Here is an 18,761-nt window from a genome sequence, read left to right on the forward strand (position 1 = left end):
ACATTGTACAACCCCGAACGAGGAGGGACGACCAAGGGCACGTGACACTACCACAAGGGAAAGCAAGGGTGCACATGTGCGCGTAATAATACACAAAAATACACCCCCCCTCTCATAAAATCCAAAAACATAAAATAGAATTCAAGAGTCAATTAGAAAGGAAACCAAGGTGGAAAACCATACATGAGTATATAGCAACCACCCCCCGAATATGACATGCAGGGTCATCAAATATTCGTGTCTTATACCTGCAAGATTTGGAAGAACTCATGCATGTTTACCGTGTGACAACTATAGGAAGGGGGCAAACCCAAGATTGCATGTATCAGCAACAAGGAGTAGCAGGCTATGATTATCAAGGAGTGAATCAAAATGCAGGGTGCTCTGCTAAACACACTGTAAGCCACCAACATTATCAGCCTTAGAAAGAGGAAACTCGTCCTTGTGTGGCTAGTGGCAACAACATAAGGAAATGGTTCTCCAATGGGTTCCAAAAACCACGCCAAAAATTAGGAAAAGGCCTCGTCACCAAAAATGGCCAAAGAGATATAAATCTTTAAGTTGTTGGTTGCCCAAGAACCTTCTTCAGGCACAAGAATATTATGAAGGCAGGTGGGGTCTTGCAATGATAGAAAATAAATTACTTCATGTATAAGACATAAATGATCCTTTATATCTATGATGTATATGTAGCATACCTGCTAATACACTGTGTTGGCCTTATTATAGTACTAGAAAGAAAATTGCAACCCCTACTCTTTTCTTGTGATAGAGAAACTTACTACTCTAGACTTGTAAATTTCACAAAGTTTTACTCCCTCGATCTTCTACGTACTTAATGATATCCCACACTTGACAAAATGCTAGAATAGTTAGAGAGGGGTGAAGAGGCAAGAAGAGGCACATGAGTATGATTATCATGGGTACACACTATATTTCATTTCATGTCAAACACTTTGACAACCATTTTTGTGTGTTTGTGTGTGTGTGTGTGTGAGAGAGAGAGAGAGAGAGAGAAAGATCGAGAGAATTTTGTGCAAACTCAAGGGACCATGTGCTAGAAAATCTTCCCTCACCACCAATGGGTTCCTCCCACTGGATAGGTAACTTGAGTGTCATCCTTGTAGCACTGAAGAGACAAACAAACGGAGAGAGAGAGAGAGAGAGAGAGAGAGAGAGAGAGAGAGAGGCCCAAAGAATATGTGATTTCATCGAGAGAGACATGTTCACTTCACATCTGCTCCTTGGTCCTGCCAAGTTGGGCATATCTTGCAATTAGCACATTCCTAGAGACAACATTTTGAGACAGGAAGCTCTTAAAGCACTTTTTGTCACTACAAGAGGTTGTGTGCTCTTGTGACGCTGTCAGCGACGGAAATACACTGGGTTTTTATAACCCTCGGCGTCGCTAAAACCGTCGCTACTAGCGTCGCTATGAGAGCGTCGCTATAACCGTCGCTATAGGCGTCGCTATGAGCGTCGCTATATAGCGACGCTCATAGCGACGCATATAGCGACGCCTATAACGACGGTTATAGTGACGTTTACACAGAAGACTATAGCGACGCTCATAGCGACGCTACAGAGCCATAAATAGCGACGGTTATAGCGACTCCCGAGAGAATTTTTTTTTGGTGACAAGGCATTGAATGCCCTGCCACCCATCAACCATATTGTACTTGATTCACTTTTTTAAAAAAGTGCAAGGGTAGATAATAGACCCAAAATAGTCACCCACAAGACGCATTGTTTGCAAAATTGACAAGCGTAAAATTGACAATTGTACACATCATAGGCAACATGAATTGATTGGCAAATGTAATAATGACAATTGTACAACATCATAGGCATAAAGAATTGATTGGCAAAAGGAACTGCGGTGACAAATGTAATAATATACATGGTTCAAAAAGACGTATAAAATCCGTCTCATGATACATAAGCTATGAGAAACCCTAAACTAATGCTATCTAGCTACGGATAAACTGACGTCGTCTAGTCAGACGTCTCATCGCGTCCAAGCGGCGTATCTATCGGATCCTGCAAAAAAAGACAATAAGACAACTTTCAGTAAGTATAAACATATAACGACATTTATAAAACAATACAAAAAATAGAAAAGAGTAAACCCTAATACTAACCATGCCGCCGCGAGAACTGAGAATGTCCATCAGGGCGTTTAAGCCCTTCCTGCCTGCGTACTCGCGCCCGTACGGTGTGGGATCACGTCCTGTCATCGACCACTGTCAAAACATACAAAGATTTCATTATGTTAGAATTAAAAAACTCATAAACCCTAAACTATCGAACATAAAGAGCAATGCGAAAACACTTACAAAATTGGCCTCAAATGATGCCCATCCATCGCTCCCCAAGTGGTGCGAGCTCCCTGCCTCTACTCGCGCTCTGGCTGCATCCTTTTGTTGCTTCCACTTGTCGGGATTCTTGCGCGCTGCTTTCTTCGCATTCTTCCAATCTTCTTTGGCCAGCCAATCTAGCCTGTTCCACCCATTCTTGATTGCTTTTTGCACTTCGGAACGCTTGAGTTTGCAGTATTCGCGCATTCGAATCTTCATCAGGTCTTCATTGAAGCGCTGATCCCGTGTTGGAACGGGAAACTCATCATGAAGTATGCTGATGACTCTGTTTTTTAAATCACTTGGTACTTCACTCCATTTGTTTAGTATGTAGTGTCTAAACAACTGAGATCAAAGACCACGCATGCGCGAGATCACCTTCTTGCCCTCATCATCCATGATGATGCCGCCGCTGAAGTCGACGGAGTAAGGCAAGCCCTCTGGTCGGTGACGCGTGAACCTGGGTGTCCCGGCAGGGGTCTCTAGCGGCGTGTCGATGGGGGTACGGACGTCAGGTGTCTCCACCGGTGTCTGGGCCCCGAAGCGAGGAGTGTCGAGTGGGGTGGCTCCTGGCGGAGTAGGTAGAGGTGTGTAGCTGCTAGGAACAGTCAGCCGCGCAAAACCTGGTGTAGATGACGATGCTGTGGCTGGTGTGGGGGCGGGCAAAGAAGGGGAGGGTAAAGAGCCTCGTCGAACACGAGGCGGTGTGGAGGCATCGGCGGCGGAATCCCCACAACAACCGCCACCACCACCACTAGAGCGCCGGTGTCTAGACGAGTGTGAAGATCGTCTCGTTGACGCCGAAGCTTCGGAGCGCGCCGAATGCTCCGAAAGAGAGGGAGATGCGGATGGAGTAGGAACGCGCGATGATGCACGAGAGCGATGACGCTCCACGTACCACTGTTTCTGCTGCGGTGACAAAGAAGAAAGAAACTCCTCATCATCCATACCTGCATTAAACACACAAATATTTAAACTTAATATTGAATGAATAGAGTAGACAATGACGCAAAGACCATTAAATACAATGACGTAATGACGCAATGAATTGAGTGATAGAAGAGGCAAGTCGAAAACTCAAAATTTTCAATCAAAAGATGTGAGCGCGAGTAGAAAAGAGCGTTATACACCATGGAAGGTACTTAGAGAGCCAGAGCTTTTACAACACGGAGCAAAATTGTTCAAATACAATATTTGTGGCTTTAAGAGATCTCTCTCTCATCCTCGCATAACTCAGCATAACTTCCTATATCTATATAGAGCTCTCCGTTTAAACACATATCCTCTGTTTCATTTTGTAGCTCCTCTGCATGCACCCCATATAGAGTAGTAGCATCTTGATGCTCGTCTGGCACCACCGCAGCGGCTTCTGATTGAGCATCTTCTCTGATCTCCTCCATTGATGCCGTTGTGATTGGCACATGGTAGCCTTCATACGTCCTTGCACTACGAGGGGCTACCTCTATGACGTACCACCAGTTTGATGTAGACTTTGTAGGATGAAATATTACCTGCCAGAGCCACATAACTTACATGAGAGCTTTCAAGCACATAACTTGTAAAAGGGGGATGTTAACTATTTACATACTTACTTGTTCACAATGCTCTGGTAGTACGAAAGTGTCTCATAGTTCAGTCCATTTCTTAGTAGAATCCACCTCAAGAAAACCAGACTCTCCTCTACGCACAGTAGCGTTGCGACCCTCCATGATTATCTTGAACCATTGCACGTCGAACAAGTCGACAAAAAATCCTCTGTAATCGATCCTCAAAATCTCTTGCAGCGTGCCGAAGTAAGTGAGTTCCACCACCACAGGATCTGCATCAGAGGAACGTCGTCGACTAGACTGTTCAAATTTTGCTATGATTCCACAATCTTGAGTAAAACGCTTTTTGTCGATCCGTTCCACCCTAAAATGTCGACCTTTACACCATGCTGCTGTGTATGACTTATACTACAACGAACAAAGATTATGAGTGGCCGTTCAAACGTTTAGAAATAAAGTCACTAGCATGTCGTACATTGCAAACTTACCTTGGTCGCGCAACCCCGAGAGTACTCCCACTCTTCCTCAGTCACTTCGTCACCGCATTGTTGTGCGCTTTTCAATTGGTTGTGCAACCATCTTAAGCTCATGAAGGTTGGTAGGCTCTCCAGACCCGTCGGATAGTGCATCGATGGTCGTCTTCCCCGTCTCCACTCGATTCGTGCCCTTTGTCGCTCTTGCTTTGCATCCTCATATTGTGAAATCCACTTTTGCATCACTGGATTGTGAAGCATGCAAAATCGGTTGATTTTAGCCTCTAGATGTTCAGTCATCTTCTTCTCAACACCGAGATTGCACATGACAATCCCAGATATGCGCTCATCATCTATGGTTCGCCATAGCGTGTCCCGGGCTTTATCAAATCCGTCTAGCCACTCTCCAATGTACACTAGGGACTCTGATACCAACCAACCTTCTGCCATGCTACCCTCCGGACGTGCCTTTTGACGCACATATCCCTTAAGCGTTTTCATGAAACGTTCTAAGAAGAACATCCATCTGGAATGAACTGTGCCAGCTATTTCCACCTCATCAACTATGTGAACAAGAAGATGCACCTGAATGGTTAGCATGGTAGTAGGAAAATGTTTCTCAAACATGCACACAAGCTCCGCAGCATTTAGTTTGGCGAATGGTATGGAGTCTACGTTGATCTCCTTTTGTGAGATCCATTGCACCAGCTTTGCAAGTTTGTAGATTGTGTTACGGATGTCGAGAGACAAACATCCCTCAATGGCAACCGGTAAAATAAACTGTAAAGTATGTGCAGCAATGATATTAAAGTCCACATTTTATGCAATGATATTAAAGTCCACTATGAACGTACCTGACACATTTTATGCCAATCGTGTGACTTCAAACCGGTAAGCTTTCCTTCTTTAGTAAAACACGTTCGGAGCGAGTGCATTACGCCAGTGGGGGTCCGCAAAGATCGAATGGTCTCTTTTACTTTGCGTTCTTGGGCTCCTGTGAAAATCCATGGTGCTTTAGGGAGTTTTATCGATCCATCAGACGCTGTTTGCGGCCAATATTGCTCCATACGATCCACATTTCTAAGGTCAACTCTGGCTCCCAAAGTATCTTTCTTGCCGGTCAGATGGTCCCATAGTAGATTACCCACATTCTTGAATATGTGCATTGGATCGAGCAAGTGATTGATCATGAGTCGGGGCCAGTATGGTAACTCGTACCATAGAGATAGTCTCTTCATCCCTGGAGGCAATCCGTCATCGCACATCTCCTTTTGCTCTAACCATGCTTGTGCAGACATCCTTGGTGGCTCTCTTCCCAAAAAGCCGTCGCGTAACACATGATTCTCTGGAAGATACGCTTGATGACCTTCGTAGATTTGCTTCTTCAGTGAGGGCGCCCTACGTGCATTCAGTCTAGGTCCACATGTGACACATGCTCTGTATCCGCTTGTTTGAAGCCCTGCATGTATACACATGATAATAGATCAACTATGGGAAAAAACAAGATTTACAGTGTCTGAGTGAGGAGTGTCAATAGATCACCTGAGCATTCTGTTAGCCCGGGATAGTCATGCATGGTCCACATTAGAATGCCTCTGATCAAAGCATTCCGTCGTCCTGTGTGTCGGCTCATATCCACCACCTCTATGCCAATCCACAATTGTTGTAGCTCTTCCAATAGTGGACGAAGATACACATCCATATTCTCCACTTTATATCGCCCTGGCACAATCAAGCTTAGCCATAGGTGCCCCTTCTTCGTAGTCAACCACGGGGGAATGTTGTAGTTGACGATGACAACGGGCCATACACTGTAAGATGTTGATCTTTGACCAAATGGATTTACGCCATCCATAGCCAGGCCTAAGCGCAAATTTCGAGCTTCCCTGGCAAAATCCGACCATGTTCCATCTATATGTTTCCAGGCTGCGCAATCTGCAGGAATTCGTAGCACACCATCCGAAGATTTATTCTCCTCATGCCATGATGCTAGGGCGGCCATGGACTTACATTCGAAGAAATGCTTGATGCGAGGAAGCAGAGGAAAATGTCGCAAAACCTTTTGTGGAATTTTTGTCCCGTGGAGATCTACTCGATATCTTTCGGAATCACATTTCGGACACTTCTCCATGTCTATGTATTCCCCTCTGAAAAGAATGCAGTCATTAGGACAAGCGTGGATAGAATTGTAATCCATCCCCAAGTTTCGCAAAATCTTTCTTGCTTCATCTCGGGAATCTGGCATCACATTGTCAGCTGGTAGTATGTGCTCTTTAAGCAATCTACACAACATAAAAATACGATACAGTCGTGTAAAAATCTATCAGATCATTATACATTTAGAGTTTTATTAAAGTAAACTAATTGTAATAGATCACCTGAAAAGCGCTGTGACGCTAGTGTCACTCCATCCAAACTTTGCCTGCATGTTGAGAAGAACCAGGAGTGCTTTCAATCTAACATACGTGCTCCATTATACAATGGCGTATCGGCTTCACTTTTCATATCATCATAGATAAGCCTTTCTGAATCCATGATCGTCTCGATCATTTCATCAATCTCGGGCTCAAACATTGCCTCGTTGGGAATGTGCTCTGCATGATCATCCCCCGAGCTGTCAGAGGCTACATCTTGTGGCCTCACATATGCTGCTTGACCAAAGCGCCTGCGAACACGTCTATTGGGTTGCAAGATTGCTGCTTGTTGGACAGCGTCAGAGTCGGACGAGTTATAATTGGCAACAACTCGATCTATAATAGATGGATCGAACTCGCCAAATTTGCGAACGTGCTGCAAAGAAACACGTCTTGTTCGTCGCACAGCATGCTTGCATTGATTACAAGGACATAAGACCCTCGTTGAGAGATAGGTGTTTCGGTTGGACGGTCCCACATCCTCGTCACTACTCATAATGAGGATAAAAATCTTATAACCTGGACAACAAATTTAATATTCTATTGGCATTCTTCGTCTCTCTCTCTCTCTCTCTCTCTCTCTCTCTCTCTCTCTCTCTCTCTCTCTCTCTCTCTTTACCTCACATTCTCTAGTCATGTCCAATCCCCGCACACCTCGGTCTAGAGGTGCACGGAGATCAGAACCACCGGGTTATAATCTCGTCTTTATTGGTCAATACCTATATTTGTGGGTACAAGAAATCTACAGACCCACGTCTACATGATACTGCATGTAGTGGACAAAACCCCTTTGCCTCTTCTCTAGCTGTAGCACTTCACAGCATCTTAACATCTTTTCACAGTAGATCTTTTCACTGTTCGTCTAACTCTAAACTCTAAATCGTAAGTAATTCTTGCGTGGACTCGATCTAACGTAAATAAGCGTAAATCTAACTAAAAATAAACATAAATCTAATTTAACGTAAGTCTACATCTAACCTAATCTTTAACGTCTTTTGGGATAGTTTCCTATGACGTTAAAACTCGCTTCTTCTTGTGTGTGTGTGTGTGTGTGTGTGTGGGTAAACCTAAATAAACCTAAGTCTAATCTAATATAACATAAATCTAAATCTAACGTAATTTATGTTATATTAAAAATAAAGAACTAAACTAACAGGGATTATAAGAACCTTAAAACTGATTTAACACATAATTTTTCACATAACTCGGCAAGAGTTGGCATTCTCATCACTAAAGATGTGAGAGTTAACTTCCGGCGGTGACGCTCCCTCATCTCCATCCACATCTGACGACAACAATTGGCCCTTTAGACCGTTCTTGCTCTTGTTACTAGCTTTGAAGTTGCTGTTGAATGACTAGAGGTTGTCTAGATGGTCATTGTGTCGGGGATGTAGTGACTCTTGCCGCCCTGAAGATCCACCTTCTTCCCTATCTTCTGAAGACATTTCACCAGTACTTTTGGATCGACGGAGCCCACCATGAGTGAAGGCAGCAATACCCTATATTCCATTGAGGGCTTTCTTCACCCGCTTCATGCAGGCATCGCAGTCTATGGAGACCTAAATCTAATCTAATATAACGTAAATCTAAATCTAGCGTAAATAAACATAAATCTAATCTAATTTAACTTAAATAAACCTAAATCTAATTTAACGTAAGTCTACATCTAACCTAATCTTTAACGTCTTTTAGGATAGTTTCCTACGACGTTATAACTCTCTTCTTCTTGTGTGTGTGCGCGTGTGTGGATGTGTGTGCCAATAAAAAGAGATAAATGGTATAAACTTTCTATCACCCATGCCAAGTATGATAGATTGGTTATGCCATTTCCCTCTTGAATAATAGGTCTTGAGTTCAACTCCTCGTCGGCTAGATCTTTAGGTCTTTTAATTTTAATTAGTTTCCTACGACGTTAAATTAGTTTCTCTCTCTTTCTCTCTCAATGTGTGTGTGTTTTTTTGGATCCTATGCATGTTTTCTCTCTCTTTTCCTCTCTCAATGTGTGCGTTTTTTGTTTATGCATGTTCTCTCTCTCTTTTCCTCTCTCAATGCGTGCGTTTTTTGTTTATGCATGCTCTCTCTCTCTTTTCCTCTCTCAATGTGTGTGCATTCTTTGTTGATGTATGTGTGTGTGCGTTTTTGTTTATGTTTGTACTTTCTCTCTCTCTCTCTCTCTCTCTCTCTCTCTCTCTCTCTCTCAAAAACACTATGTGTGTGTGTGAGAGAGAGAGAGGGAGAGAGAAAGAGGGGAAGGGAACATGAGAGTGAGGAGAGGGAAGGAGCATACCTGGCTCTCCTTCCTCTCCTCGTGTGTGTGTGTGTGTGTGTGTGTTTGTGTGTGTGTGTGTGTGTGTGTGTGTGTGTGTGGAGAAGAAAAAGAGAGAGAGAGAGAGAGGGAGAGCGTTACCTGCTCCTTGCTTGAGGGCGCCGAAAAACTCAGATCTAAGATTTGAGTTTTTGGGCGCGCTCTGTTATTTTTTTACCCCAGTCGGCGTCGCTATGAGCGTCGCTATGCGCGTCGCAAATTTCTTTGGAAATTTGCGACGCGCATAGCGATGCTCATAGCGACGCCGGGATTTTTTTTTTTGAGCGTCGCTAATATGAATAGCCTCTTGTAGTGTGTGCTTTATGAATTGCACCATATTTGGCATACATGTTGACCAAGGCAATGCCAAGCACGATGTTTTCTTTCAACAACCCCTGACTAACAATATCATCGTGTATGTTTTTGTATGTATTAGCATCTTGTATAATGCCACATGCTTTCAAGGTGCAAGTGTATGTGATTACATCTAAAGAGATGCCTCTCTCTGCATTTATTGTAAACAACACTCTCTCTTTTTGCATCTGACCATGACCTTGCTCAACATATCCTGCAATCAATGCACTCCATGAGGCTACATTGCTTCTGAAGAAACACTTGGACAGACACCCTCGCTCGCTCTTACCATGACACACATGGTATTGATAAGGAGTGCCATAAAGTGTCACTTCACTTTTACTCAATGCTGAAAATAAAACATAGGATTGAACCTAATTCCTAAAGTTTGGTATTTAATGTATGCAGCTACATACCAATTTAGATTGATATACATATGCCATATTGATATACATTTGGGTGCTTACATATCAACAAAACTTCAAGCATTGAAAAAACATCTTTAACATCCTCAATTACATGCATGCAAAGTGTGGCAAAAGCTTTAGGAATAGGAGTAGGCGCAAATGCCACAATCGACTACTTAAAGATATAGATAGATAACCTTAGACAGTCTAATTTCACAGATAATGCTAATGTTATTAGCTGGAATCTGAGAAGATTTGACTTGTTTCCACCTCCAAACCTGCCTTCAGATTCACCAATAAAAAAAGGCAAACCTAGATTCGAGCTGTGAAACATTCTTCCTCCTAAGCCATGCAATTGAATGCCCGTGCTACACTGCAGATACAACTTTATTTATTCTAAAGAAAATATCCAAGCCCCTCGTCTCCATGAGCGCATGTCCCCTTCGTCCTAGTGCGGTGGACGATTCCATTGCGGTGGCTCATGCTAGGTGGTGCTCAAGCGTCTGTCCAGTTGCTCGTCCCACAATACTGACGACGCTACTTGTTGACGACGCACAACACTATAGCATGTCGCCAACTACTGTGGTAATGTTGCTGCCGACAACGCAGTAAAGTTGATGTTGATTGTAGCATACTCGCTCCACTCTCTTTCCTTTTAAAAATTTCCATGCAGGCACCCGTATGCCCACCTCTTCTTCCTACGACGCCTTGCCACCGGCATCGACGCCTAGCCCCACTGCTGCGCAGGAGCTTGAGGCTATCCCTATGCCATCATTGTCTCTACCTTCAACTCTTGCTACAAACCCAACCCTCACCTCTGCTTGCTACTGCGTTGGGCAGCTGCCTTCGACTCCCACCTTCCGCCAATGCCAAGCCATCCAACATCTACCGTTGATAATTAACCTAGTTGCTTTTCAACAGGCTCAGATGCGGGCTCCAATCGGGTGTGGTGTGTGTGTGTGTGTGTGTGTGTGTGTGAGAGAGAGAGAGAGAGAGAGAGAGAGAGAGAGAGAGATGTCTGAAGGACTGGTGTCTGCTGGGCAACTGCAAGAAGCAAAAATTTTAGGTGGGATTGCACTAAACCAAAATACTTTTGGACCGACTCCAATGTAGCCAAGATGGACCAGAGAGAGAGAGAGAGAGAGAGAGAGAGAGAGAGAGAGAGAGAGAGAAGGGAGCTATTTGGAGAGTCGGCTGGTGGGCAGCTGCAGGAAGAAATGCTATTTGGAGCTGCCGTTGGTGCTGCATCCATTTCTCCAAAGCCCCTCTCTCTCTCTAACTAAACCTTAGACGGCCATGGAGCCATGAGCCCAGAGTCTCTCTCTCTCTCTCTCTCTCTCTCTCTCTCTCTCTCTCTCTCTCTCTCCGGTGGCTCTCTCTAGATATGGGAGTCTCACGGATGTGGCATCCTTGAGAGTCCTCCATGTGGCAAGGAAGTTGACCGGCCCAGCCGGTGCAGTAGATCATGGTTCGAGCACTTAGGCGTTTAGTAAGTTGCACAAAGGTGGACATGCTCATTCCAAAAAATGATTAAACATTACGCGAGAGCAGGCTCGGGGGTTTGAACACGAGCGTCCACGGGAAGAGGTTAATGCTCAACCACCAGCATAAATTGTTTGCTCGTTCCCCGACCCGTGTTTAAACCTATTTAATGTTTAAACTTCGGGGAGGGGGGGGGGGGGGGGGGGGGGGGGGGGGGGTTGTTTTAAAATCACCCACTTGCCGGTAAGCGGCCTCCCTGCCATTTCGGCTCAGAGTCCGAAATCTAGGGTGAGCCCTTTCGGGTGGCCATGGAGCCATGAGCACATAGGCTCTCTCTCTCGTGGTCATATATAGACCTCCAAGGCCCACACCTCACTGAGAAGATAGCATCCAATCAGGCCAAAAATGGGGTATAGGGTGGATACAAAATGTCCTTGCTCAAGAGCTGGAACCCATGACAGGCTGCAAAAGTCCAGCCTTTGGAGGGGCTGCTCTTATTGCATGGGGAAAGGGTCGTGAAGATCAGCTTTTCTTACGCGTGAAGACCGTTGCGTGGAGAAGCGCCAAGCTCAACACATGATAGGTAGAGAGATACAGAGGTACAGAAAAAGTGGGAATAGGCATGGCCCCACCCGCTCCTCTGCCGTGTATTCAAAGAGATTCATCTCCATGGATGGCGGTCTCTGCTCGACAGTGCCCTGTCCCTTGCACCTCCTCTCATACCTCTCCCAAGGCCCAAGCCAAGAAATTATGACACGTGCAAAGGCTACGTTTCATGATGGGCACGACATAGGATGTGCGGCCTGTTTGGACCGAGGGAGGGAGCTACACCGAGGAGCTCCCGTTGTAGAATGGCTCAGGTAGGGAAGCAGAGGGTCGATGAAGCCAAGCACAGCCCTGGAGTTAGCTACAACGCTCAAGGCCTCGCATGTTGAAGGAGAGGCTCAATGAAGCCAAGCACAGCCCTGGAGTTAGCTACAACGCTCAAAGCCTCGCATGTTGAAGGAGAGGCTCGATGAAGCCAAGCCTAGCTATGGAGTTCAAGGGTTGTTTGTCTACAATAATGATGTCTCGAAGCAGCTTTCGCTAGCTCAGGCCCGGACACGTCCTCTCTTCAATGTACCGGCCAGCTTGACTGAGCGAGAGTGGGCGTAGGCAAAGGCGTGCAGTTGCCTGGGCATTGCGGGCACGAAGGTTGGAGCTACAGAGTCTAGAGAGCATTACTGGAAATCTAGGAACTTCTCTCTCTTAGCGTGTGCACATGGAGTGCGCCCGACGTCTCAAGCGGTGAACAAAGGGTTATGGACCACTGACAGCGTTGCACGCATCTGCACGTTTGAATTACAGAAGCGATCGGCGGCTCACCCTCGCCATCGGAACTGAGAGGAGCTCGTCCTAATGGTTACTGCCAGTGAAGCACCCGTTGCTTGGCGGGAAGATCCTCCATTGGGCTGCAGCATTTTGCACTCTGTCAGATTAAAGACTTTTAGCTCTCTCTCTCTCTTGCTTTCTCTCACTACGACACCTCATAGCTGCTTGCATGTGCTTGATATCCATCGGTAGCCGTCGGCAGTGCAGGCAACCTTTTTGACACCAGTTACTGTGCATGTGCGCAATCTCTCTCTCTCTCTCTCTCTCTCTCTCTCTCTCTCACACAGCATGAGTACAAGGCGACGGCCAGCCAACCAAACAGAATCTTGCAGGAGCATGTGTCAACATGGCGCATGCTTTTTTTTGGCCGTGGAGTGGCTGGCTGGCCGTTGTAGCCCAACCCTCACCTCTTATATACTGGCCAACTCGTGCGCATTCATTCCAACCAATCACCGCGGGCCTTGCCAACGGCTTTCCCCTCCTCTCGCGGCTACTTCACATGCGCACCCGCAGTTGTTTTCTTCCCCTTCGTCAACCTTCCATAGCGCATTCAGCTCGTGCAGTTCTGTGATTGCAAGTCAAGCTTGCTTGCTTTCTCGAGGGTTCGCGTGACCAAGTGCTTTAGATTGCATGCGCAGCTCTTACGATATCGAGCGCACCGTTTCCAGCTTGCATTAACTTTGTGACTGCATGTCGTCAACCTAAAGCTCATTCTACTGCAATACCTGAGGTAACATTATAGCAATTCCATTTCAACCTTGCTACTGGTGTACATTATTAGCTCGGGATTTAAGTCGTAATTAGGATCTCATATATGCGCAGCTCTCTGTTTTCCTGAAGCAAGGAGGATTGGACGCCTACTGCAACGCCCACAATCCATCGTTGCGAGCTCCCACTGATTGCAAGGCCAAGGCCACCAGGTTACCAACTCATCTCAATCAATTCGTTGTCTTCATTTTATATTTTTGGTGTAACATGTCCTCAATAGTTATTTAGCTGCCTGGTATGAGTGTTTGTTTTAGTGAGTAAGTCCCAAAACTATTTTTTCATTTCTTTTTAGAGGAATCATTCAGAGGAGATGCTTGGGTTCATCTAGTTTGAAAAAAAAAGGAAAGTCGAAGGGAAAGTCTATGTATCTCTCTTTTAACTTTCCAGCTTACCTCTTCGAAGATGCTTAGGTGGTTTGAAAATTACCAAAATACCCTCTGTAATTTCAAAAAGTCTCAAAATACCTTTGTATCTATTTTGGCTTGATTTTTCAAGATTTTCAAATCTTTATTCCTTTTCGACAATCGAGATCTAGTTTTGAGCGCTTAGCATGTAATTTGTCACAAATCACAAGAGATCCATTTTTGAGCGCTTAACACGGATTACATCGCAAAACAAGGCGACTATGTCTAAAAATAATGAAGCGATTACTCTCCAAAGCCTACATAACGAACTCAAATTCTGTCATTTTGAAGTGCCTTAGAGAAATTGGCTTGGTTGAAAAGGCCAAAGGGGAAGAGGGCACGTGGAGGAAGAAGAAGAGAGTTTTAACGTCGTAGGAAACTATGTCAAGAGACCTTAAAGATTGGCCAACGAAGAGAGTTGAGAGAGAGAGAGAGAGAGAGAGAGTGATTTTTATGGATTTAGAGCTAGCACCCCTAAAATTTCAAAAATTCCAAAGGCTACATGACCAACTCTAGTTCTGTGATCTTCTATTAATAGACAATGAGTCTTCTTATGAAAAGAAGAATTTTGGGAATTTATGACAAAATACTGGGGAGCTTTGGGAATTTTTGAAATTTGAGGCGAACATCTGTCAGCGGATGATTTTTGGCCCGGCTGTGGATCGCGACAGACGACGACGTTGGGAAGAAAACGAGAGAGAGAGAGAGAGAGAGAGAGAGAGAGAGAGAGTTTCTTTTGTTGGCCTTTGAAGGCATGCGTATTTTGTGCCTGTGGTCACCGCGATGAAGTTGCAATGGTGCTATGGAGCGCAAACTTGCCCAATGCCTTGGCGCATGATGGGAACCTACAGAAGGGAAGGGGTGGAGGGCAGGAATGCGTCCGCGTCAGAACATCAAAGCGTTGCTGATAAAGGCAACGAAGGAAGCAAGGATGGGGATTGTGTGTGAGGCGCAGGTACTGAGACAGTCAGATGCGACGCGAAGAAGAGGGAAAGGGGAGGGGGTTCTATGGCTCCACAGTGGCAGTGGTGAGGGTGGCCGCAACGTGGGAACCAGCAAGGAGCAAACTTTTGCTTTTGCAAAGAGGAGTCAGACGAAATCTTTCGACTTAATTAATTAATGAAATGTCCTATAGACCAAGTCTGTATAGTATAGTAAAAGAAGTATAGTGAGTAAGTAGCCAAAACGTTTTTTTTTAAGTCTTATTAGGAAGAATAAACCAAGATTCCCACTTGAGTGAAGAAGAAAAAGGTGGCTGAAGTAATGAAAAGCACAAACCAAGCTTTAGCGGATAGTGCACATGGAAAAATAGGTGGCGCATGTCGATGCCCAAAATCTTTTTTTTCTTTCTGATTTTATTGCGCTACTCTCATTAGAGGAGAATCAACGATCGCGCGAGGCTAGGAAAATACATTTTCGCTAACCAATGAAAATAAGGACAAACTTGAAATTATCCCAAATTTTAGGTTGAAATTTGAAGCTTTTGTCTGTAATTACGCTGAAATTTCTGTGTCCCGATTTTCTTAAAGGCAAGCTCAACATCTAACCTAGATTTCAGAAATTCAACTAGTTAGAATACACTAGAGCCTGGTTTTTTTGTGGGCGACTTGAAATTATCTCGGTTTTAGGTCAAAATTTGAAGCTTCTGCCTGGTAATTACACTAAAACTTGTGTAAGTTTGTCGCTTTTCTTAAAGGCACTAGACCTCGATTTTTTTGTCCGCTGCGGGTGTTATCAGGTCGAGGAGAAAAAAAACAGTGCACCACACATGGAAGAGAGAGAGAGAGAGAGAGAGAGAGAGAGAGAGAGAGAGAGAGAGAGAAGAAGAAGAAGAAGAAGAAGAAGAAGTAGTGAGTTTTAACGTCGTAGGAAACTATCCCAAGAGACCGACGAGGAGGGTTGAACTTAAGAGAGAGAGGCCAGCTGGCAGGTGTGTTAGGCCAATAGGGGGTGGACGCAGAGAGACAGAGAGATCTGCATCTCAAAAGACTGTTGAATAGTTGTAAGGGGAAATAACGGTGATCGGCATGTGGAGGAGGGAGAATGGAACAGATGTAGAGAGCTGCATCACGACATACACAATTTCTTGTATTCTTGGTGAGCGCAAGCCAGTGGTCTTGCTGCATCACGATCCCAGGAAGGAGAGTGGTGATCTTGCTGCATCGCGATCCCAGGAAGAGAGAGAGAGAGAGAGAGAGAGAGAGAGAGATGGTTGATCAGAGTTCCACTATGGACGATTGGAGGAGGGAGGGAGAGAAGGAGAGAGACGCAGATTCTTTTGCTCCATGACCCTGAGAAGGGCGCTTCCTGTGTCAAAGTGCGGAGCCGTTGCTGATTCTGGAATGGCACACTGCTCAGCCATTGTGGGATGGTGCAGTCTCAACCTTTGGGGACGACGGGGATGCCCAGAGGAAGGGAACGCAGAGATGGTGGTGATGACGAGGCCAATGATGGCGATGGCAAGGCCGATGATGGCGATAGACGGACTTTACCTTTAAATTTATAGATTCCAAGAGAATCTCAAAATCTAGGGCGTTAATTAATGAATATGAGAAGAATAGAGCCAATAGGTAGCTCCCTTTATTTTTAAGGTGACTCTACTACTTTTGTTTTTCATTACATAGAATCTCCCCAAGATCCTTTAGCATCTCCAATTAGCATGTCCACGCACGTCAGTCCATGCACGTCACCATTTAAAACCAACCTTAATGAGTAGCATTTGAACTCATCACGTATGTACTATGAAACTCAACTTAAACCACTAGGCTATTCGTCTTGGCTACCCTTAGGGCTCCCTTAAGCACTAAAAGAAACAAATACCCCTACCCTACCCTACCCCTACCCCTACCCCCCTTTCTCCTTTGGCTTTTTTTCCCCCACCCTTTCCTATTCCTTTCTTTCCCCCCCCCCCCCCCCCCCCCCCCCCCCCTTCTCTCCAAAAAAAGAAATAATAATTAATTAATGGTGTGTGAAAAAGTCGTTTTGGCTGCCTACTATCATTGAGTTTCAAGGACTAACTAAAGTTTCCTTGAAGTTTTCTCCCGTTGGAATTGTTTAACATATGAAGCTTATATACATCCACAAATACAATCTTCATTCGTGATATTTTTTTTGCTTTCCACACTTTATTTTTAAGCTGCATATTATCATTGAGTTTCAAGGAACTAACTAAAGTTTCCTTGAAGTTTTCTCCCATTGGAATTGTTTAACATATGACGCTTATACACATCCACAAATACAATCTTCATTCGTGCTATTTTTATGCTTTCCATAGTTGCTTACCAAATGGTTATGAACTCTCACATACACAATTTGAACATTTCTGATGATACTTAAAGGATACATGCTGTTCAACAAACACTATTAAAATTGCACTGAACTCTCTCAGTCACACATACATTTTTTATGATATCGTATTGCCACCAGCTTGCCAATTTGTTAAGTTGTTATGTACCTTACACACACACAAAGCGAATAAATCTTAATATATGAAGTCTGGTTTCATTGTCTCGCACAAACACACATTAAAATTTTTTATTTTATTTTTTACACAACATTTTGTGACTTGGATGGATGTGTGGGTGCCAGGGTGAACAATGAGCCATTTTAATGTCCACATTCCAAAACGGTCGTCACGGGGGGGCACTAGGCCAAATAGCGTTCAGAAAGAGAGTGAGTCTAGGGAAAAGGATGTGGTCTTGGCACGTAAGTGGGGAGTGATGCGAGCCTTTTGAATATGCTTCAGAACGAGAATTGGCTAGATTCCCAAGTCAATGATTCCATCGGGGACTCCCAAGACCGTAGTGCAACTTTTTATGATCCCCATACACTTCCTGTGGCTGCGACTCTTGATCGCCCCCCTAATTTGCAGCCTATTGCTCCAAATGCCCAACTCTTAGCTCCTAGGGCTCCCATGCAACTGCTTATTGGTGCACGATCGGCTCCGTTTGTGCAGGTTTTTGGTGTCAGTCCTTCACTGATTGCGAGTACTTTCACACGTTCTTGTTCAGTTCGTGGTCCCTCTTCCATTGCCCGAGGCTCTAGTACGGCTGCAGGACCTTCTATTGCAGCTCATACACCCCATGTTGCTCACGTTTCCACTGCGGCCATAGGACCTCCCCCTACTGTTAGACCACCCCTAGTTGCTCCATCCATAGTGCCTCCCGCTACCGTGAGACCATCTCCAGCTGCTGATGTGTCTAGCCAAAGCACATCTCCAGGCTGAGGAGGATGGAGAGGCAAGGCGGGAGGTGGATTTAGATGATGGTGGGGAGGTCGGTGGCACAACAGGGGACATGAGCGATGGCACAACAGTTCAAGATAGCAACGAGGCTTTGGGGCAGGCGTTAAAGCACAAAAGGTGAAGGAGCCTAAGCGTGCTTCATTGGGGACCTTTGCTCGCGCTCTAGGGGATGGGTGGAAAGGGATGTCGGACACGATGAATATTATTGACAAAGAGAGACGTGAACATGAAGAGAGAATGGTGAAGGACCTACGTGACCATGAGGAGAGAATGCTCAAGCTGAAGCAGGAGGAGGACACAAAACGGATGGAGATCTACATGCGGGTTCAAGCTGAAATTGCAAAAGCACTGGGGAATTGATTCAAGGTATGCTTCTTCACCTCTATATAGAAAATTCAGAGAGGGAGGGAGATTGCACATTGTGTGTTCATGCTCACGTGCAAATGTTCATTTTTGTTATCTTTGCATTTAACGTGTAGGATGGACGAGGCCGCAGAAATATTTTGGCTACTATCGTCTAATTGGCATAGCATATGCCCTATTGATGAAGACCTCTACCACATTGCATGGTTGACTGGGAGTACTCTATACACCTACTTCTTGTTCTTATCTTGCATGTTGTTACTTGTATCATCT

General features: G+C 44.9%; 1 protein-coding gene across 1 annotated transcript in view; it reads left to right on the forward strand.

Annotated features, from left to right (window-relative positions):
* Nucleotides 1-12,013: 12,013 nt before the first annotated feature.
* LOC147456255 (uncharacterized) overlaps nucleotides 12,014-18,761 on the forward strand; it is a 49,170-nt gene continuing 42,422 nt past the window's right edge. Inside the window, exons 1-2 of the mRNA XM_086515430.1 lie at nucleotides 12,014-13,440; nucleotides 13,533-13,630. The gene's annotated coding sequence lies outside the window, so the exon portion shown is untranslated. The remainder of the gene's footprint in view (nucleotides 13,441-13,532; nucleotides 13,631-18,761) is intronic.

This window comes from Adiantum capillus-veneris, chromosome 6 (genome assembly GCF_014529385.1).
Source record: "Adiantum capillus-veneris isolate H3 chromosome 6, ASM1452938v2, whole genome shotgun sequence".
Taxonomy (NCBI): Eukaryota; Viridiplantae; Streptophyta; class Polypodiopsida; order Polypodiales; family Pteridaceae; genus Adiantum; species Adiantum capillus-veneris.